The 22,911-nt window shown below is 35.7% G+C and overlaps 1 protein-coding gene and 1 long non-coding RNA gene across 8 annotated transcripts in view; one reads left to right on the forward strand and one right to left on the reverse strand.

Annotated features, from left to right (window-relative positions):
• Positions 1 to 22,911, forward strand: part of ESRRG (estrogen related receptor gamma) — a 608,771-nt gene that overhangs the window by 32,371 nt on the left and 553,489 nt on the right. The gene's annotated exons all lie outside the window — the stretch shown is intronic.
• Positions 2,408 to 22,744, reverse strand: LOC127562526 (uncharacterized). Of its 4 annotated transcripts, none has more exons than XR_007953694.1 (4): positions 22,088 to 22,724; positions 19,939 to 20,185; positions 18,722 to 18,980; positions 2,408 to 3,286 (listed from the first exon to the last, which is right to left on the reverse strand). It is a non-coding gene; the product is annotated as an uncharacterized LOC127562526 (long non-coding RNA). The 4 variants fall into 4 exon arrangements; XR_007953693.1 differs by lacking the exon at positions 2,408 to 3,286 and adding an exon at positions 12,888 to 13,947; XR_007953691.1 differs by lacking the exon at positions 2,408 to 3,286 and having other exon boundaries at positions 18,126 to 18,980; positions 22,088 to 22,740.

Genomic DNA, 22,911 nt, shown 5'->3' on the forward strand with positions numbered 1-22,911 from the left:
TACTATTTATGAAGGTCAATTACTTAACTTTTCTCATTTCATTGTTTTTAATATGTAAAATATGCATAAGGATACTTGCACAGTAAAATATAACAACAATGTAACCACAAGTTAATCTTTTTAATCTAGAAGGGAGAGCAGTGATAGCTTCAGTTTCTATTTACTCTGTCCAGTTTTGGGGTCAATGAAAACCACAGTCTGTTTTGTAGAGGTTGTCTTTCCATGTAATAAAGTAATAGAGCTATGTGTTGAGTATTTCATTCCTTTAGTTGAATGTTCTTCTTTCTCTGGCCAAGGTTGGCTTTGAGCCCCAGCAGTGAGTTTATTAAATCACTTCTGGCTGTCCTTGTTTATAACTAGCCCTTTTTATATCAAGGCTGCTAGGATTGGTTAACATAAATGATGTGATAATGAGGAGGGAGTAAAGGTCATAAGATTGTTAACTGTATGAGAGGATTGTGGGCTTACCCTACCAGGTGAAAGAAAGGTTAGTATACCAATAACATCCCCACTTCAAAGTATGTAGCCAGTATGCTGCTAACTCAATTATCTATGCCATAGAAAGGTTTTAGAAACATATCTGTAACCTAGATACTGTTACTTCACAGTGGGAAATTGCAGAAGGTGCCAATTTCCTGTAGCCCTCTTTAGAGTCAGTTGGATTACTTTTTCCAAGAACTTAGTCATCTCTTGTGAGTTACATTTTTATAGATATGTCTGTATATGTTTATCAATTTTGTGTCCCTCTCTAACAGGGTTTCTCAGATGCTTCATCATGGCATGTTAGTGGTCCTACGCTCTGCTAGGAGAGAATTGACATTGGCAGGTTCTACCAAGCTGGCAAAACTTCAAGTAACAGGCTGGTATTGGTTGCCAGAAAGACCAGCCTAATTAATTTGGAGACATTTTTTAGTAGTAGTGATTAAAAAAAAATTGGCCACAGAAATTCATGCAACTGTCCACTACAGTCTGTCTTTGATTTGATGGAAGTACCCTCATTTATAAAATCACAGTCTTTTTGAAGTTTTTAAATTTATACAGTAGAGCAGATCCCCTTTCCCTTCCAGTGAAGAATGTAGTCTCCAATAAGATTCTCACATTTCCATGAACAGCAAGGTAGTGATACACGAAATCTAGAGTACCAGATCAGAAATTATACCCTTTGTGATGATAGATCGCATTTTAAGGAAAAAGTGAATGATTAAATGGATGGATATTATAGTTTGCTGTCATTTATTTAGAAATTATTGTCTAGTATTAGGGGAATTGCCAGTACCTTCGGTTATTTCTCCTCTTCTTGAAGCTGTTTCATTTTCCTTTTACCCCTTCCCCCCCCCCAGAAGGTAGAAAATATATTTTTTTTAAAAATCAAGCCAGTTAATTTTGTCTTTTATAGATTTAGAATTGGGAAGAAATATAGAAGCCTCTGAAACCAGAATCTTCACTTTATGTATGAGGTGTTGAGACCTATTGGATTTAAATGACTTGCTGAGGTTACAAAGATATTCGTAATAAGAGTCAGAGCCAGGTTTGGAACGCAGGTCTCCTGATTCCAAACTCAGCTCTCTTCCCATTGTATCATATAACCTTTTTACTTTTGGAAAATATAGTTCTCATTGCTATATTACCAAATCTTTTATGACTTTGGAAGATATAAAAGAATCTGGTAATGGAAGAGGGAAACAGGCAAAATTGAGATATTTTGACTATAGATGAATTTCATTTATCTGTCAAATCCTTTTCCTATTACAACATGAACCATAAAGAGCTGGTTATAAGATAATTACAAAGAAAAGCCATTAACCCTTGTCATTTCTCTTTCTCTCATGCTTATATTTCCTATGCCAGCTATTATTTTCATTTCTACTTCTTAAAGTTTTTTTTTTTTTTTTGCTCTGGTGTATCTGAGTGCTAGGTATATGATACACCCCATCTATTTTTGAATTCTTGATATTGTTGACTTTTCTGCAAATGGTGAGATCTGAAATATAAAGAGGTAGAGTCACCTAAAGCCTTCACTGCACTGAAATTGAATACAACACCCTGTTCCTTGATACTAAAATGGGGCCTGCTATTGTCAAGCTGAGGACTAATAGACAGACCAGGGGAGAAATTTTCAGCTTTTCATTGTCCCTATTCCTATATAATCTGCTGTACAGTGTACCACGGTTTGATAATATGGCCATCATAATGATAACTCAGGCTGGGGACAGGGGATGGGGGAAGAGAGAGAGGAAGAGAAAAAAAAGGAGAGAAAGATTGAGAGGGAGATACAGGAACAGGTAGATGGAAAGGTAGAAGAGAAGAGAAGAAAGGAGAGGAGAAGAGAGGAGAGGAGAGGAGAGGAGAGGAGAGGAGAGGAGAGGAGAGGAGAAAGAGAGAAGAGAAGAGAGAGGAGAGAGAGAGAGAGAGAAAGAGAGAGAGAGAGAGAGAACAAGAACTGAACTGGAGCTTCACGCAAAACCAGCTACCACCGCATCCTGCATGACATTCCAAATATTAATACAAATAGAATTAATTCACATGCCAGGGCTTGGGAGGGAATCCATTTTAGGAGGGCACTTAACTTCTGCTGGAGATTTCCCTATGACTGCCCATGGTGAAAAATGTTTGCTAATGAAGGCAGTGCTGGAGCCGCCCTCAATCTATAAATTCACTCAAACTAATTTATTAACTAACATTTGGTTTTAACTAGAGGCGGATCCGGGTTAAAAAGTAGATGTATGTTCCATGCCCTCTGGTTATTAGTGAAACTGTTATAAGCCCCCACAGCTTGACTTATCTTGTGTGTGTGTGTATGTGTGTGTGTGGTACTGCTTTAGGGAGGGGGGAGAAAGCAAAGATGATATTCCATATGCATTAGTAGATTATTTAATTCCTTATTTTCTGAGTTTATTGTGGATTTAATTTCCTGGACTCTTTAAAAGCTTTCACCTAAAGACATGACAAAGAGTGGGCTGATTCCTTGTGTTTTGTTTTGAGTTTGTGGCAATTCCTCCACTAGACGAAAAGGACTTATTTGTGTCTCTTCACTTTCCCCCTCCCCAACCCATCTTTCTATTTCTGCACACTGAATTTAATAAAGAAACTATCATGGAGTAATAATTCCTACAAGCTCTGGACATTTCTTTGGGGGAAGAAGACTGACCTTTCCCTGTTTTTAATAAACAGAAATTTGTGGATTTTGGTTTTTCTCCTCTCCAGTCCAGTTCAGCTGTCATTTTTATTCCATGTTTAAGGTGGAGTGAGCCCAATTTTTTTTTGAAGTGGAGACTTTAGAACAGTCCTGGAAAAGATGGAAAAATAAATGGACCCTATGTAATTTGTATCACTTGTGCCATTTCATAACAGTGCAGTGTATAATGCATTTGAATTATCTTTATCTTATTTGCATTAGTATTTTCAGTTTGTTCTGTTTGCTTTCAAAAGAAATTGAGGTGATTTGCTAGTATGTAAGATGTACAAAGTGGGACTTAACTCTTGGGATTAGCAGATCTTTTTATTTTAACTTTGACATTGTCTTTTCCCACTCCCCAAAAAAGGGAATTCAAAAAGAGTTATAAGGCATTTCTCTTTGGGACATAAGGCAAGAAAAGGGAACTAATCAAAGAATCATAGAATGGGTAGAAAAATAGAAAACCAAGATTATACAGTTGTTGTAGATGACAAAGGGACAGTAGACAGTAGATATAGAGGTGACCAGGTGTTTCTAAATTGAAGAGATATTAAAGAAAATGAGGACTGAGAAATAGGCATTTGATAACCAGATAACTATTGACTTTAATTTCAATAGACTGGCAAACAGATTCCTTGGGGACATTTTTAATTTGAAAAAAATGTATTTTAAAAGTCTGGGATTTTTTAAAAATATTTTCAACCCTACCCCCTCACACACACAATTATCTTGGAAGATGGAAGAATCATAAATAATCTCAAATGAGTTTCCTATTTAAAAAAGACCATTGATGAGGGAGCTGAACCAGGTGAGTGAGTTGTGAGTAAATGGGGGCATTAGATAGAGGTTACTAATGCAGATTAATAATACAAATTACTGTTGTCAATAATATGTGTTTATGTGAATTAAGTACTACAATGACTACTACAAGGACTAGCAATTTCTAAACAGTTCCTACACAAATCACTGTATTTTAAATACTACACAAAACACTTTTGCTTTAAATCCTTATTCTAGCCTCCTCTCCTGATGACCTTGAGTGCTTCAGATGGTCTCCCATAGTCACAGACATGGAAAGCAATTGGATTTCGTATTTCTTGGTGCCAGAATCTCACGAGAATTTAAAAACTCTAGCCCAATCTCCTCAAACTACTAAAATCTGCTCTTATATATGAGGGTTTAGAAGTAGCTTCTAATTAAGTGTCCCTCCAGTTGTTAGAACTTGGTTTAGATTATTAGATTGTTAGAGGAGACAACCTGTCCATCAAAGTTTATTTAATATATGGCAGAGAAGAGAAAGAATCTAAAAGTTAATAAAGAAATGTACCAATTATTAGGTAGGATTGTTGTCATATGTTACCATACCCTCACCCCAACATTTTTAAAGGATTTAGTTGGGAAGAAGTAGAATTAGAATTTGAATTAACTTTTCAGATGATTTGATGAACAATTATTTACTAAGATTCTACTACATGATGGCATATGCATCTATCTTTTACTTGTTTTCAGAACAAAATTGGTAGTACAGTTTAATATACCTCAGATCTTTTGAGGAACTGTGGAAATAAACCTTGGTCCATGTAACTACTCTCCCCCCCAAATCAGGTAGTTTGCCTGTTAAATTAAGACTATATTTAATAAGCTTCCATTTTTGTTCCTTTTTTTTGCATCTGAATCTGGGTTGGATCAAAGCTGAATGAATTGCCCAAAGGCAGAAGCCTGTGGCTATTGGGTTATAGAATGGAGAGCTGTAGAAAGATGGGAATGTTGAGGAAGCAGAAGGAGTGACATTGATCAATGTGGGTAGGGGTAATGCAAAATATATAAGCCAAAAATAATTTTTGTGACCTGATGTTTTTTACAACTTTATGAAAACAAGGGACAAAATGAAACATGCTTGCATTGAGATCTATATAAAACTGCAACATATCCAACATATAAAGGACTGCTTGCCATCTAGGGGAGGGGGTGGAGGGAGGGAGGGGGAAAAAATCGGAAAAGAAATGAGTGCAAGGAATAATGTTGCCATTATAAAGTAATCATTAAATAAAAAATTTTAAAAAAAAAGAGAGATCTATATAAAGAAAGCAGAGAAAAATTAAAAGCACATATATAATAAATATTATTCTCTTTGATGATATTGTTCTGTTTTTAACTCATGAAAACCACCATCTTATTAACCCACCTACCACAGGAACCAACCCAACAGTTGCCATGTTCTTTTCATCATATTTCCTGTAGTTTAGGAGCTGGATTAAGCTAGCTTTTGTCTTACTGTTCTTCATTAGCTGTTATATATTGCAAAACAAATAACCAGGTTCTCTTTTTTACTGCTAGAAAGGAGTATGTGTATGTGTTGTGTTATGAGGTTTTTGTTTTTTGTTTTATTTTTAGTCACTGTGTGTATTTATACAATTACTTGACCCTGTGAAAACTGAACCCATAATCTAAACTTCTTTAGAATCCTACAGTTCAACCGATTGAGTTAATAAGTAGAATTAGCTCAAACAAGGTATCACCATCTTTTCTTATACTAACTTTCCTCAAACCCTGAAACTGCAAGGCACCCCTTACATGATAAGCACCCAATGGCACCCCACAGACTCTATCAAGGTCTGTGGAGTGTTCCATAAATTTAAGCTGGAAATGTAATTTCAGATCTCAGAGAGGCCTGTGTTGTTGCAGTGATATTATAATCAATGACTATAGCTCCCTCTGAAGCTCATAAAATGACCTCTTTCGACATTGATTTCTTTTCTGCTCTTTTACCTGACCTTTCTGCACCTCCCATGTCTCTTCATTTGCTAAGGCATGATATTTTATTGCCAAGCACCCTCATGATAACTACAGTAGCCATACATTTAGCTTTGTTCAGATCATTACTGTTTAAATAGTCTCTGTTACAGCAAGGTCTGATCCTAGGAAGCTAGGAATTGGTTCTGTTGTCCCTTTGGTTGAGAATTCCATTGTGCTGTTTTCTGATTACATTGCCTAAAAAGATTCCCGAAGTCTTTCTTGTCCCCTTCTTCTTTTTGAATTAAATAAACATCAAGAAGTGATTGCAAGTCCTTGAATTCATGTTTAATCACCCTCCTGATCTGAAGTCTCATTTTACCAGTATCTTCGTAAAGCCACAAAAGATTATGGACCTATAAGGTAGGTAAATGTTGTGGTCTTTCTGAATCCTAAATGTGACTTACAGAAATAAAGGCAATAACTAAGTCTAATGTTTACATAGCCACTGGTAGTTTACAAAGTGCTTTTCTCACAACCACTTGGACATAGATACTCTAGAAACTGGTATCCTCATTTTACAAGTGTGGAGACTCAGCCTCCAAGAAGCTCCTTATCATTTACATAGTCAGTTGAGAAGCAACTTCATCATTCAAAAGCAGATCTATTTTTCAGTGGATTTAGAGCTGGCAGGGACTGAATCATCTTGTCCAATCTCTTCATTTACAGACTAATACCTGAAGTAGATAATTGATGTAGTCAGTGTGTACTGAATCTGTGATCTCATTGATGTAGAAGTTTTCTCATTGTTGCAGATTAAAACATAACATGCACTAACACATCATGTGGGACTGTAAACCTTATCCTTCTCAAAAAATTGCTCCAAAGGTGTACACTCAAAGTGCCCTGCTTTGTTCAGGTAATAAGTAATCATCAGATTTTAACTTATTCCAGTCTTTGATTCCAAGTTCTGTGTCTTTGTTGTATAATGAGAAATATAAACACTGAACTTTTTGGAACATTTCTAGTCCAGACACACAACTAAGGGGGACCTTCTAGTAAATTATTAGGAAACCATTTAATTTTTGAAGACTAGTTTAGTTTTCCCTAAATAGTAAGAAAAGAGTTAGTCAGGGAGGAAAGATTGTGTTGTGTTTCCATGTAAGAGCTTCCAGAAGGTTTCTAAGCACCTGATATGTGATGGGCTCTTTCTTTCCAGGCATCTGCTTTCTTTGCCTAGCTCAACATTCCAGGGAGGTTTTCTCTTACAGAGCTCAGAAGTGAACATGTCAGCACCCAACAGCTACCCTGTTTTGTAAAGAATGCTCGGCTGACAACTTCGCAGCTGCTAAGGAAGACGCCAAGCCTTCCTCGTAAAACGATACCCCACACAAGGGCCTGTGTTCTGTTGGAACCCACCATGTCATTTCTAAATCCCTTTCCTTGGGGTCACAGAGAGGCGCCAACCTCTTTATTATTACTCACATCATTTTACAATAGCAAACAATTTCCACAGTCAAGCCTACTGCTATTCTTGAAAGATCCAAGGGATTCTGGGGTTGGGTCTGATGTAGCAGAAAAAAATACTATATGGAAACAAGATGAACAGTCTATCTGATACTGTCTGAGACATATTTTTAGTTGAAGGAAATATTTTGGAATACATATCCAAGAAGACAAATGCTTTTTGTGATGATTCTTTTTTTGTATATTTTGGTAAATGACCAATTGAATCAGTATTTTGTGACCTTTTGATTGTAGAAAAATGTAGATTTTCCAAAAGCATTATTAGCCACCATAGATATTTGGGGTGATTTGACGGAAGAACACTCTTTTCTATCTTCACATCTCAGCTGGCAGATTTTTTCCACATAAGTTTTATAACATTTCTCTAATCTTCAAGAATCAGAGTTAATTTGACTGATAATTTAAGCCATGGTTAAATGTAGTTACCTCTATAGATAACAGTTGGCAGATAGAACAGATTCTTTAAAAGATTATTAGAGTTCACTTGTTTCCAAAACCATTTAAAGAATGGTCCATTGTCAGTTATCTTTGTAAACCTGCTTTCCACCAGTTCTCTTTCCATCCCCAAAGAAAAAGAAACTTTATCTCTTTCCAGAAGTGAAATGTTGACTGACAAAGCTTGGAGCAGTTGAGAAGGCTGGTGAGAAACTTGTGGTGGAGTTGGCTGGAAAAATTGTGAATATTATCTCACAAACAGACATTAATTATGAGCCTCTGAAACTCATGACTCTCTCCCCATTGAGTATTTTTTAGAGAAGTAAGGTAATAGGGAGATCACACACACATATACACATATACATATACAATCTATGCAAACGTAAATTTGTATGTAATGTATACATATTTATGCATGTATATACACTTATATGTATATATATATATATTACACATACACATATATAATATACACCTACCATCTTATATAAATGGAATTTTACCACAACTGCATTAATTGAACATTTTAGTTGGAATGATTTTTCAGGTAAAATTCAGATGACTAGTAAGATTATTATAGAATTTATTTTTTTAAAGTACTGTTTTTTGTGTTTGTTTTTCACAGTAACTAAAACTTATATCAGCAGCTATTTGAAGGTTCCCAATCATGTCTGTGAGCAATTGTGGGACATATTCCTTCAGTAAAGCTTAATACTGAGTTGTTGTTCTAGGATCCTCCAATACAATCTATGATGATAAGTTTACTTTCTAAATATTTACAACAGCTCTTTCTTTTTAGTGATGTAATCTTTTTGGTATATTTTCTTTAAATTCAGTATTGGCAACATCAAGTTATATATTTCCATTTCTTAATCCAGAGGAAGCATGGGGTAATGGATAACATGCTGGTTAGAATTATAAAGACCTACAGTGTTGTGTCAATTACTTGGGACAAGCTGCTCTTTTTACACCGTTTCATTTTGTGACAGCAGTAGGCATGTTGTATGTTTTTAGCTTGACTTAGAATGTCTGAAGTTGACCCAGTTTGAGCTGATTTCCCCAACTTTAGTTATTTCTTTGTCAGTTGTATACTGGATTTCATGCCACATCTATGTGTTTCAGTACTCTCTTTTGCTCTATTTTTTTAAGAACGCATATTACTCCAAGGAGACATTGAAAAGTTGTCACTGTTAAAGAATACACTTCAATACTGCACTAGTTCTTTGTATGGTGAGGTCATGCATTTTGAGATCAGGCAGGACCACAGGGATATAGGATTCACTATGCCAAAGCTTAAAAAAAAAAAAAAGTTTGGTTAAAAACACAAAAACAGTGCAAAAAACAGACAAATTGGTGCAAAATAGCCTAACTAATCTGTAGAAAATCAACAACCTTCAGAGGAAATTGGCAGCTGGAGGGATTGGTATTGATTCCTCTTACGTCACTTAAGTTTCTGGAAATGGAAGATCATCAAGAAGACCAACAAACAAACTGCAAACTCTTGTTATGAAGAAAAAAACACTTGTTACAGGCAAGATAATGCAAAGACTAGGCTCCCGAAGATTGGGAAAAGATCATTTTTATTTTTATTGAGGAAACATTTTTTCTATTGAATATTTTTTCTGTATGTCCAAACTGTTGTCAGAAGAAGTCTAGGTGAACCTGTAAGATCTGAGCATCTTCAAATAGATTGTAAAACATTCATCCCAAAAATTCTTTAGGGAAATTTTTTTTGCTTCCAGTGGACTTGGAAGCCTTGTTTCCATTGAGGGAATGATGAACTATGATAAACTTTGGACATAATAAGAAGTAAAATTGTTCTAGAATTAGAAAAATGGAGATGGAATACTACAACATTATGTTGACATATGTCATAGAAAGTTAAGAAAAATAATAAACATGTTTCAATATGCCATGTACTCAACTGATTTAAACTTTTTAGAAAACCTATGAGCCCTCCTATATTATAAGATCACATTTTATTCTTTCCTTTTAAAAAATACCATTTTTATTATTACCATATAAACATTTATAATTTATAAAGTATTTTCCTCAAATAATCTTGTGAAGCTGACAATACAAACATGCTCCACCTCTTTCTACAAGCTGGCTCTTTTAAGGGAGTTTTGTTTGTTTTTTAGCAATGATATAAAGATAATGTTCACCACCAAAAAAGAAGAAAAGAAAACTTATAGGCTATAATTAAACGTGTCCTTGGAAAAACAGACTATTAATCAACTGTAATGTTTGATAGTCAGTATCATAAAAGTATAGTTTTATGATGAACAATTAAAGAGTATGTCCAGAATTTTCTAAACTTTGATGTTGTAGCAAAAGGGCATATTGCTTATTAAATATTTTTAAAGATACAAAAATAGTTGTAAGACATATTGTACATTAATAAATTTAATTACTTACTTTGCCTCAAATCCCATGCCATTTTAGTTTTAGGTTCAGATTTTGCCTTTTTGCAAAATACTTTTATTTTATATCTTTTTTTTTCTCCATAAGATGCTCATTTGACAAGTAGACGAAAGGATTATTCTTTTCTTTTCACAGATTTTACAAATTTAGATCCAGATTTAGTGATGTGGTACAGTGACATACCTAGGTAATGACAAAACATGAAGCGGCATACAGTTGTCCTATTTTCCAGCCTAGAACACCTCTCATTATATTATGTGGTCTGATTCCTCACTCACTCTTTTCAGAGAAAACAAATAGATTCTTCAGGAACAGAAGCAAAGGATGACGACTATGTTTACTCCTAATTGTTAAACCTTTAATTTCAGGCCCTGGTAGATGGAAAACAATTTGGATGTTGCAGTGACAGCAAAAGTGGATTGTTGGCTTTCTTTTGGCCTTTTGCCACCTGAAGTTTTCCCTAATTAGGAGGTGCATGTGAAACTGAACATGAGCAGAGAATCAGCCAATGTAATCATTAGCTGATTCTTCTTCTAGATGTGACAAGTGATGAATCAACCTAAGCTTGCCCGGAGCATTCTTCAGGATAATACCCAAAGGGGAAACCCTCCTAGGCTCAAGTAGAGCATTATCAAAACGGCCTACTCTTCTCCTCATTGCCCACTCCTTTTCTGTCTTGTCTGTAGAACTACCTGAGGACATATAACTGCTGACTTTAGCTTTCTGGCCAGTGCTTGCTTCTTGGAGCCTGAATATGAGATGAAGGAGGGAAATCCTTCACAAAAGTTTTTTCTCATGATTGCACTTCCTACACTCTTCTCTTCCCCTCACCTTCACAGACACACATCTCTTATTTATGTAGCCAAGGAAACGTTTTCTCTTCCCTCATTGAGACATTATTCTTCACATATTCTACCAAAGATTGGTTCAAAAACTTTACCTTACTTTGTCTCAGTTAACAATTCAGAGTCTTTCACCTAGAGCCGTGATCCCCAAATTGGCAGTTTTTACCAACTGCTCTGATCTTTTAATAATGTCAGATATTTGAGAAAGCTATTGAGTAGAAAGTTGTAGAAAACACTGTAATAAGTGAGGAATCAAATGCCAGTCTTGTTAAGAAGTTGGATTTTTAGTATTGGCTCTCAACCCTTTTTCTGACCTTTAAAACCACAAGACCCTGGGTTTTCCCCACTACAACGGCTTCCCTTAATTGTATCATGTCTTCTGCCTTCTTTGTAGGACATAGTTATATTAAGATATTTTCCCCGTTAGATTTATAATATCCCAACAATGTCTAAAGCCTTATTTTAAACAGAAATTATGTTTCCCATACCGCCGACACAGGCTGAGGAGGTATTCATATGCTGTCTGACCTCTCTGTCATTTAAATTTTGACTATTCCTAAGCAACTGTATAGACAACCTTTCCCTTATTGGAAAGAATGATACTGCTTCCTAGGAAAGGGCTATATATCACAGAGATTTTTTTTCAGATACTGATCTATAATTGATTTATTAGTTTTCCCAAAGAATCCTGATATTAAACATTGTAGCCCAAGATTCTGTTTTATCATTGGATCAAACATAATAGCACCTTACTTTTTTGGAGAGAGGGGCCAAGGAAGAGGAGCCAGACCTGTGATTTCACTGATTTGTGAACATATACAAAAACGTGTGTGTATAACATTATATATTTCTATGTATACATATATGTATATATGTATATATACATAAATATATATTTTTTCTGATGAAAAAAATTCTTTCTACCAATCCAGATTGGCACTTGCTTTACAATTTAGAGAATTTCCTAAAAGAAAAAATGAATGAAAAAATTTATTAAGTTTCAACTATGCTCAAACAACATTGTCTTCTTTATTTCAAGGCTACTTATCTGTCCATAAGCCATTATTATTATCACTATGTTAATATTACTAATAATACTTGCCAAGAAGAAGGAAGAATATTGACAAATCCCCATACTACAAATAAAAATCTCAAAAGATCTTCAGTAACTCAACCAAAAACTGTACTAAAATTGAACCCATTACCACAGACCAAAGTCTGGTCCATAGTCACCTGAATATATAATACTGATTCATAAAATCTCAAGAAAAGTTGTTTTAATAGATTTCATCTTTATCAAATGCTTATAATCTCCAAGTTAAGTGGAACTAACCAAAAAAAAATCTAAATCAAGTGGGAACAGGATGAGGTACATATTATATGATTTATTCTGTCTACTATTAGAGCTTTATCAAGGATGCTTTTGGAGAAGATGAATTTGATTTCGAAGTATATTTTACTAAATTACAAAATGAAGTTATTTTAACCACCTATATAATAGTCTGCAGAACATTAATTTGATAGAATAATAGCAGGGCAGGGACTCCAAATTATATCAAAATGATATATCAAGATGAGAATATTTCCAATAATAAATAATAATACTTTTTAAAAGTGCTTGACCTTATTTCATAGACATTTTTATTCATATATATATGAATAAAAATTTCTATATATATATAGATTTATACATACATATATATATACATATATATATATATTATTGAGATACAAGTCATAGGGTTTCCTTGAAGATCAGAAAGCCTTAAAGTTCTTTTGGTTTTTCTAAAAACTAAATTCCCTCAAATGACAACAAAGACAGATCTACCTCAGAATGGATTATGCTTTCTAATAATAGTAGCTGATATTTGCATAGCATTTTAATGTTTGCAAAGCACTTTACATACATTTTATCATTTGATTCTCACATATGAATTATATAAATCCTACTGGTATTATTTCTTCCAATTTTTCAGAAGAGGAAAACTGAGGCTGAGGGTAGTTAAATAACATATCCATCGTCACACAACTATAAAAGCTGAATTTGAACCCAGGTTTTCTTGTCTTCATGTCTAATACTTCCTCTGTTAGACTAAACTACCTTATAGTTGTTTGTGTTAGAGTGAGATGCCTGTATATATTTTCCAATCTAAAGCTGTCACTCATTTCTACCATTGTGTTTTTTGTTATTGTTTAGCAGTTTCAGTTGTGTCCAATTCTTCAAGACCCCAAGATGGTTTAGGGAAGTTCTTGGAGAGGTATAGAAATAGTTTTCCATTTCTTTCTCCAGATCATTTTACAGATGAGGAAACTGAGGCAAACAAGCTTAAGAGACTGCCCAGGTTATACAGTTAAGTGGCTGAGGCTGGATTTGAACTCAGGATCTTCCTGATTTCATGCCCCAGTGCTCTAATCTATAGTACCACCTAGCTGCCCCATTGTACCTTTCTCTTACATTGCTATAATAATGAATGCCACAGTTTTGGAAGAGCTGAGTTCCTTCCCAATGTTCCAACACAGGTGAAGCAGGTCAGGCAGCACAGAGGGATTAGCTCTTTGTTTATTTGCTTTTCCTTTGAGCCCATTTCCGTTTCTCCAAGCTTCTTCTGGCTGCCAGAACTTCTGTCAAGTTGTCATGAAGAACACTGGCCTGTCTCTCTGGGCTGTAGCCAGCTCTGATAAGGGCATGACACGGGTGGAGCTCGGTCAGCAGCCATGTACCTTACAATTCTGCAGAGGGCCTTGGCCAGCTGGAAAGAGCATGAGCTTTGCTCACTGAGTGTGCTTCTTTTTTAGTCCCCAGATCTTCTGGAATGGAAAGGCAGGCACACCATTCACTGTTTAATTTTCTTCCCTATAGACAGTTAATCACCTCCCGAGAAGGTGTTCTTACAACAACAGCTTACTCTTTCCTCTCTTCTCCACAAAGTTGTAACTAAAAGATCTGAGGCTTGATTCTGTGAATCATATCTTCTGAAAACACACTAGACTACAGGTACAATTCTATTGATCCAATCATTCTGTCACATGGTTAATTTGTGAGTGATTAGAATTGATTAATTTGTCTAAGCAATAGCTATGATTGACACTCTTTTGCTCAAAAAAAAAAAAAAAACCTTTCAAAATAATGCTCTTTAGTCTGATATTCAAGACCTCCTCTCTGGCTCCTACTTTTTTCTCTAGCTTTATCACTCATTTCTCCTCTGTCCTTGTTATGTATTCTGACCAAAATGAACTATATTCCTGAACTTATCCAGTGCTACCTTCCCCAATGCCATTCATCCCTGTCATGTTGAATGTTCACTATTTTATTTATACCTATATCTTATGCATCCTATCAAGCCCGGCTCAGATGCTACCTCTTCTCCTATGTCTTTGCCAACTATCATTCTCCAATTGGAAGCCCTTTGTTCTTTCTCTGAAATCTCATAGAACTTTGTACATTTCTTACTTAATTCAGTTATTAAGTTCTAAATTGTATTTGAACTTGTCAATAATTCTGATCTGTTTTCTTAGAATATCAATTCCTTAATAACAGGTCCTTTCTCCTGTAGGTGATGATGTTTCTGCCATTGGCCTTGTGTAACATTTTCATCTTTTTTATCCATTTATTTTATACTATTATTTTGAACAATAGTTATTTGTGTGTTTGTATTCTTCCCCATTCTTACGTATAACAGTGAACCAGTAAGCTTTAGAGACAGTGCCTCATCTAAGCTATGTATTTCCTTAGTGCCTAGAATGAGACTCTGGACACAATAGATACTTATTAATCATTTGCTGAATTAAATTGAATTTCTTCTCCCTCAGTGCACAGTAGGACCTTGATAAATGAATTTTTTAAAGTATTCTATGATTCACAAATATTTTATTGAGTGTCTACCATCCACAAAGTACCATGCAGGCTATGTTGAGATGGCAAAGATAAGTGGATGTTCAAGGTCGTAAAAAGATAAACCAAAGACATCTCCTTGTTATGTGGTAGTATCTCTTTTGGAAAATAGAGACACCTGATTTTACAAGTGGTTTGTAAAGGAGCACATAGAATAGAATCTGATACTTCACTTCTGGGTTTGAATTTCTTCCTTTTAGGACGGTGCTTAATATGTTTCATTTGTGTCTTCCAGTATACTAAATAGAGCCCTTGTCTTAAGGAGGTTAATGGAACTCTAAATAAATAGCCATTTGTTTACTCTTATCTTGTGTGTACATTGTGTGATTTTGGCATAATTTTTTCAGACCTCTAGTTGAGAATAAAATCTACTTCCTAGAGAGTTTAGTTTTATTTTCAAGTGAAGGGAAAAAACTTAGGGAAAAACTGCATAATGGTTAGAAAGAGACTTTTACAAGAATGAAATCTTTTGAAAGAAACATGGGGCAGTTTACATCTGAAAGGAACAGAGGGATGTGGATATGGCTTGCAATTTTTTCATAGTTGGATGAATATAGCTTATATGCCCATGCCTATCCTGTTGAGATAAACTTTGTTTTGAAGATATATTACATTCCCTGATCAAATGAGAAAAAAAAATTCCACCTGTCATCATATCTAGAATACAGCTGGCCAGCATGGCCAAGTGCCACAGGCACTTTTCACGTGGCCTTCCTGTGAAGGCCATCCAAGTGCCCATTCTCAGTAACTGGAAAAACCTTGTGTCTTTAAATGGTGATCTAACCATCTTCATGGGCTTGGGAATACTTCATGCTCTTGCTTATTTTTCAGTGAGAGCTTCCCATGAAGAGTTAATTGGTAATCTTTTACCACTTCTAATATTTAACCCAGTTGACCCCCTCCTCTGCCACTTTCATCACCTAGGTCAAGTTGCAAGATCCTTACATTTTGTGTTTGCACTATAAGACGATTGTCTTGGACAGAGAGTGTGTTAGAAAGAGAGTGTTTTTCCAGCCTTCTCAAGCTTACTTCAGGTTGGTTTCAGTGTTTCTTGGATTTACCACTTTTCTCTGATCCAATAGCTTAGCTTTTTTCTCTTCTTCCTCCAATCTGGCATGGGTTAATTTTCCTTGCTGCTTTTAGTCCTTGATGTGAATCCTCCTATATTAATGTGGTTTTTGAAATGAAAAATCCCTACCAGCACAAAGAATGTCTTGGATAGTTTTGCATTTGCAAATAAAGCCCTAACAAATGCTCATTTAAAAAAATATATTTTCCCAGCTGAGCACATTAAGGCTATATGCTGCATCTTTGTATTCACTTCAATAAACCAGGTGTGCTTCTGGAGATTAGCTATTTTTTATAAAGAATGATTTTGAAATAAATGACAATGGGCTCATTTCTCTTTATGCTGAGGATAACATTAAAGGAAAACTGCAGTGATTAGTTTTAATACCTCAGATAGCTTAATGAGTACTTACTAAAACTGTGTGTATATGTATGTGTGTGTATACAAAAGGTATACACATGTGCATGAATAATTTCCCAACAATTTAAGTAGTACCTGTCAGTGGTCTTAATATATGAGCGTTTGCAAATTGTTTTGGTGTTTGTTTGTTTCTGCTGGTGCTTTTCGGCTGGAAGTATAGTACCTCTTCAGACTTAATTTTAAAAGAAATGCTGGTGAGAAAATAAGAAGCTGTCCAATCTCATGCTTTTGAAAACAACATGGGACTTTAGGTTTGTACTCAGCCTATTATGCCCCCCAGGGCAAAGTCATCTGTAGGACTCCTGTGCATAGTTTCTTTGGAAAACACTCCTATGCAAGTGGGTGAGGAATATGGAAGTGTTAGGGTGGTTAAAATGCTAGGCTTAGGGGAGTGAAGAAGGTTTGGAATGGCTGTGATGGTGAGCCTGCCAGGGAATCAATAAGAGATCCATAAAAGAGTTGTTGAAGAGTATGAAGGCCCATTTGACATTAGACTGTGTGGATCTGTAATGTTTCTCTGCTTTTTTCCAGCTACATTCATTAGCCTTGAAGAAAGGATAGGAGTATGATCTGGGGTTGAGAGCTAACATGGAAGTTAAGGGGCAAAGAAGTCTAGAACATTAGTGAGGGCTGTATGAAAGTGATGGACCATGGAGAGGATCCTGGCCATCTGGAAAATGATCTTTTCAAGTTTAAACTCCACCAGTCTAGCACAAAACACTAAAAATCTGAGTCCTAAAGGGCTCAAAGACAAGGCCCAAAGAACCTACCACCCAGACTCTCAATTTTTCTTTTTAAATAACTGGCTTACTGCTGATTATTCAACGACTGACCAAGTATCTTACTTCTTTTATTACTTTCAGCTATCACTTGGCTATTTCTGCTGCCATCGTTTTCTTTAAAAGGGGAGGACAAACAAATGAAAATGAAATGTTATTCATCCTCATCTCTAGCCAAAAAAAGTTTGTGCGAGGGAATGAACTTTTCAAATTTTCTGTGAATTTCTACTGTCTGTATTTTTCCTGTCTCCCACTGATCACAGATCACTTAGCTGTGTAGTTCCCGCATTGTGCTTGCATTGACATAATCTACAGATGGAACTCTGTTGTTTATTTTCAGAAACATGACTAAGAGGGTTTGTATGTGCTTGTTGGTGAGTCCTGGGATGCAGTCAAAGGTAATTTCATTGCTTCTGTACTCAGGAGCCAATTTAAGTGTAAAGATAAAACCATCCAAGATAAAAACTCTTAAGATAAGACATGGTAACCTTTTAATCAAAGTCGATTTTCACATGATTCTTTCTAGAACTTCTGGGAAATATGACTGATTTTTCTAGACTAAAGAAAGAGTTAATAATGAGATGCTTTGCTCAACTGAATATTACAGTTAATTGAAGGTCAGTCAGTAGTCATTATTTACTTTTCACTACCATTAAAACCATGTGAGAGGACTAAAGACTTTACAGGTAGAGGACAATAATTTTATGTCATTCACATGAAAGGGAGAGAAAGTCTTCCTTGCATGGGTTCCTGCAAATGAACCCACCATTGTTTCCCTATTTTATGAGAACATTTTTTATCATCAAAATCACTTGCAATCAGGTGAGGGCATCATGCTTTTTTTTATTTGCTCCCGATCTGTGTGAGATGCTACTGCCCTATACAGGTAAAATCTGCCTCTTTTGCCGAATTTCCTAATAAGTATTAGGGCGTAAGCACCCACATGTGGGTCATTGTAGGTTTTTTTTCTGAAATGCCAAGAAATGCTTAATGTTTGCATTAAATCTGAACTGGGACTGGAAGCAAAGGGGAATAGAGAATTTATGGGAGTATATTTTAACGTGTTTTTTAGGATACAGGGGAGATAGGAGGCTACTGAGTAATGGGTGTATCATTAATATCCCATGCCAGAGAATATGGTATCATAACATGACAATGGACTGAAATTGTGGCTTTCTTCACAAGGAAATGGGAACCATAATTCATAGTACAGAGGAAGAACTGACAAATGAGAGCTCTGGCTCTGTCACCCAAGTTCATCTTCACCCTCCCCCATTTTCTCCCCTCCCCCCATCAAAGCTTATTGGCTGCTCTCATTTAAATGAACCCTTTTGGAAAGCTTTTTTTTTTTTTTTAAGTGAACAGATCGGGTATCTAATTTTAGCCATGGCAGCTTATAATTAGAAACATTTCTAAACTTACTTGTTTACAAACACCTGCAGTAACACTGTGTGTTGGCAGTTTCAGAATGGGCCTGTGACAGGAAGGTTGAGGGGGTGGGGAAAAGGATGGGAGGGGGTGTCACTCCAGTCTGCTTCCACAGTTGTTGGACACCAGAGCAAATGCAGTTTTCTTTTTTCTTTTCTTTTTTTTTTTTTAACTTCTCTTCTGGGTGAGTGCCTCCAGGCCCACGCAACAAAGGCACAATGTGCCTGCGTCACACTGCGGGGCTCTCCTTTCCCTAGAATCAAAGGGATTTGTTGGTCAGTTGTTATTTGGGACAAGGTTAGATTTTAAAAATGACACCCAAGGGAGAAGTTCTGGTGACTAATTTTAGCAGCTTGAGATCTGCATTGGACAAAATTGTCTCTTTTTTTTTCCCCATGACTTCTATATTTATATATCATTCAGCAGACTGTTTAGCTGATCGATTTAAGAAAAATGAGTAGAGATTGCCATCCATAATATAAATAATTTTACCTAAACTAAAAGAAATATCTATGGTGAGAGAGAGAGTGGTACCTATTTTAAGTGATCTTTCCAACTGAAATTGAATACTATCAGAGAGTACAAAAAAATGATTCTGCTGACAAGATGCTGTGGTACAGAGACAGTATTGCAATCTGATTCTCAGTGATTTGGACCTTATCACGAATGTTTGCTAGGATAAACATGGTCCTGCTTTTCACGGAATGCTCAAGTTATTTTGAATGTAAACTTGAGAATCAAATGAATAAAGAAAATAGAATATGTATTCCTAACAGGTTATATAGAATAGATTAGAACAGGACTGTTATGGATAGCAGAATCCTGAATATTTGTGGGGAGCATCTACTACTGGCAATCTGCTGGAATTTTCCATCATTAATAGTTGGAGGTCTGTCTGGCTCCCAACTTCAGTGACCTCAAAGTAGAGATGGGACTGAAACAATAAACACATATTGTATGCAGAGCTTGTTGGAGAGACTGACATTTCTGGAGAAAGAAAACATGGAAAATTTATTCTTCACATCTGAGCCAAGTATAGTAGAATAGGATGGTTTCTTTATTGTCATATACAGGATTAGTCAGATATAACTGCTATTTTAAGAGTTCCTTCTTATGGTTCCTTTTTAAAGCTATATACATATTCTCAACTCTTAAATGTACTACCTTTGTTCTAGCTTGCAATGAATGTTTAAAGAATTTAATGCACTTACTGTCTGGTACTAGGAGAACGATGAGGGATTAAATAGGGAAAAAGGACTTTTGGCAGAACTTGCAAGCTGGTTGTTTTGACCAACTCTTGTCTCAGCTGTGGTCTTTTTATGGCATCTCCTTATATGGGAGTCTTCTAGCTGAAGAGAATCCTGAGTCCCTGATTTTATTCTTCTGTCTTTGAAATGGGATGAAAAACCCTTCTCAGTTAATAAACAAGGAGACTTAGTACTTCCTCTGCACAAAGCTCTGTATTAGGAAATGGGGATAAAATGAGAGGGAAGAATAAAGTAGTTGAAAGACAGAGGCCTAGCCTTGAGAGCTTACATTTAGCTGGAAATTTTAAGTCAAGAGACTGGGAGGCAATGAGATATTGCAGAGATAGCTTTGGATTTGAAGAGATGTGTATTTGAATTTTGCTTCTGACATTTAGCAGTGGTGTTTCTGTGGGCAAGTCATTAGCCTTTCTGAGCCTCTGTTGAATGGGGATAATAATCACAATTTTACCTATTTCACAGACTTATTATAATCATTGCATAAGATAATTTACTTTGTAAAGCTTTCTATAAATGCCAATTGTTATTTTCCAGAAGCCATGAAATATAACAAACCTTTGCTTATTTTAAATGAACAATATTACCTACCCAAAATAGGCATTTTTCCCTTTTCCTTTTGTTCTGGAAATTTTTTGGATTCTCTTGGAGCGATTCAGGGTGCAAAACAGAACAGTTTTGCTGTTTTGTAGCAGTTTTGCTACTGTTGACCATTTATTTTCATTTAGTTAATCCTATGATTTTACTGACACAGGGAAAGGTAGAGGAAACACCCTCTACCAGGATACATCAGTATAGGCTCTACAATTTATATCTTAAAAGATTTTCCTGAGACAGAGAGAAGTTGTGACTATCTGAAAAACTATGCAAAGTAATTATAGTTGCTTCACTAGTGGTTCTTTTTGTGGGATGGATGAGGTGAAAAATTTTCTATACTTTGATTTCTGCAAAAATCCAGTACTACTTATTCTCTGGAATATTCCCAAATCTTCCCTCCCTTCTTCCCCTCCTTTCTTCCTTCTTTTCCTTTCTCCCTTCCTTCCCTCCTTTTTCCCCTCCCTTCTTCAGTTCTTCTTTCTTTCCTTCTTTCCTTTCCTTCTCTCCTCCCTCTTTTTCTCCCTCCCTTTCTCATAAAATACTTGTGATAGAAGGAACCTTAGGTGTAATTTACTCTCAATGAATTTATCTGACCTATTTCACAATTGAGGAAACTACAGATCAGTTAAAGAACAAAGATTATCATATTGTGATTGATACAACTGCTAAGGGTCTTTTGAGTTCAGTTGCAGTGTTCTAATTATTGTATATCACTGCTTTTTCTTCTATCACAAGTACTCAGATCTATGACAAGAAGACATTCTTTTTTTTTCTCCTTTCAGTGATGTAGCTAGTGTCTTACATATACTTGATTTGGGATGTGCACTTAAGTAGATACTTAATTAATGTTTGTTGAATTATTCAGATTTTGACTAGGAAATTTCTTTAAAGTTTCATATATTTAGTTTTATAGGATTCATTTTCACAATAAAAAATTCTCATTTTATTCAATATAAATATTTAATTTTTGAATAGCATCTGGCTTTTTCTGCATAATATTTTTATTTATTATCATTTAATGGCACTTTTCTATTTAATATCATTTTAAATTTGCCCTATCACGTCCTTCATTTCCACCTTCACTGTCTCCTTTTTAATACTTTGGAATGTAGTAACCATCACCACACCTCTCCTCAAATCCTCTCTAAACCCTCCCATAACTCCCACATGAGAAACAACCTCAGTGAAGGGCTTAACACAGGATAGAAGAAAACCAGTCCATTAATAGCTCAAATTGTGCCCTCTTCCATATTGTACAGTAATGTATCCAAGGAAGAAACTTCAACTTAGTTTGGCCCTTGTTAACTCATTTAAAGCCAGCTCTGTAAAATTTCAAAATCTTTAGTATCATGTAACTACTTACATTATGGTTCTCTAGAAACAGACCAGTAGAAAGCAGTGATTTGTTAACTCTAGGAGTTGTTGCTACCTTAAAAACAGATTAGCATTCCTTTCCAGCCCCAACACTTTTTTCTTTTGTTTGTATCATGCCTTTGCTTACCTTCCCAAGTGTTCCCATGGAGCAGTGCTTCCAAAAGGTTAAAGGAAAAATCAGTTGGGTTGCTTATCGGTATTTATTAAACACCCCCATTTTCAGAAAGCTTTTAGGCATGGTGTGGGAGAGAGGGAACCAAAAGAGATAGAAAACAGCCTGAGCCCCTGAGAACCTTCTCACTAGAGAGGAAGAACTTAGATGAGAACTTTTAGAAAGTAACATGAGAGCAAATACAAATTAACCATTGCATAACTGAGTATGTAAGTACTAGGGCAGAGGAGTAAGGGCATGTCTAGGGGTACTGAACTAAGGAGAAGTTCCCAAAGCTCAGGAAATAAGCTGATTTTTTGAGGGAGTTAAAAGGAAAAATGAGACTTGAAACATCTAAGTTTCTAGTAAAAGCCTTGAAGAAACCACCCCCTTTTCTATAGAGCCAGTTGAAATCATTAAAAGTAGAGTATTTCTGCCAGCCCTGGCCTAAAAGAAAGTTTCTTTTTCATGGTCTGCATGTTAAAATTAAGACTCATTTTTCCTGACTGTCCCCCATACTCTGAATGCTCTCTGTCCTTCATTCTGTTGACCTTCCTATCTTCCTTTAAGTCCTGCCTTCTATAAGAAACCTTCCCGAACCAATCTTAATTCCAATGCCTTATCTCTGTTAAGTATTTCCTGTTTGCCCTGTATATAACTTTCTTTGTATATATTTATTTGCATGTTCTCTACCATATTAGATTGTAATATGTCTTTTGCCTCTTTTTATATCTCCACCATTTAGCAAGTGGCTGGCACCTAGAAGACATTTAATAAATGTTCAATGATTGGTTGCTTTA

Source organism: Antechinus flavipes, chromosome 4 (genome assembly GCF_016432865.1).
Source record: "Antechinus flavipes isolate AdamAnt ecotype Samford, QLD, Australia chromosome 4, AdamAnt_v2, whole genome shotgun sequence".
Classification (NCBI taxonomy): domain Eukaryota; kingdom Metazoa; phylum Chordata; class Mammalia; order Dasyuromorphia; family Dasyuridae; genus Antechinus; species Antechinus flavipes.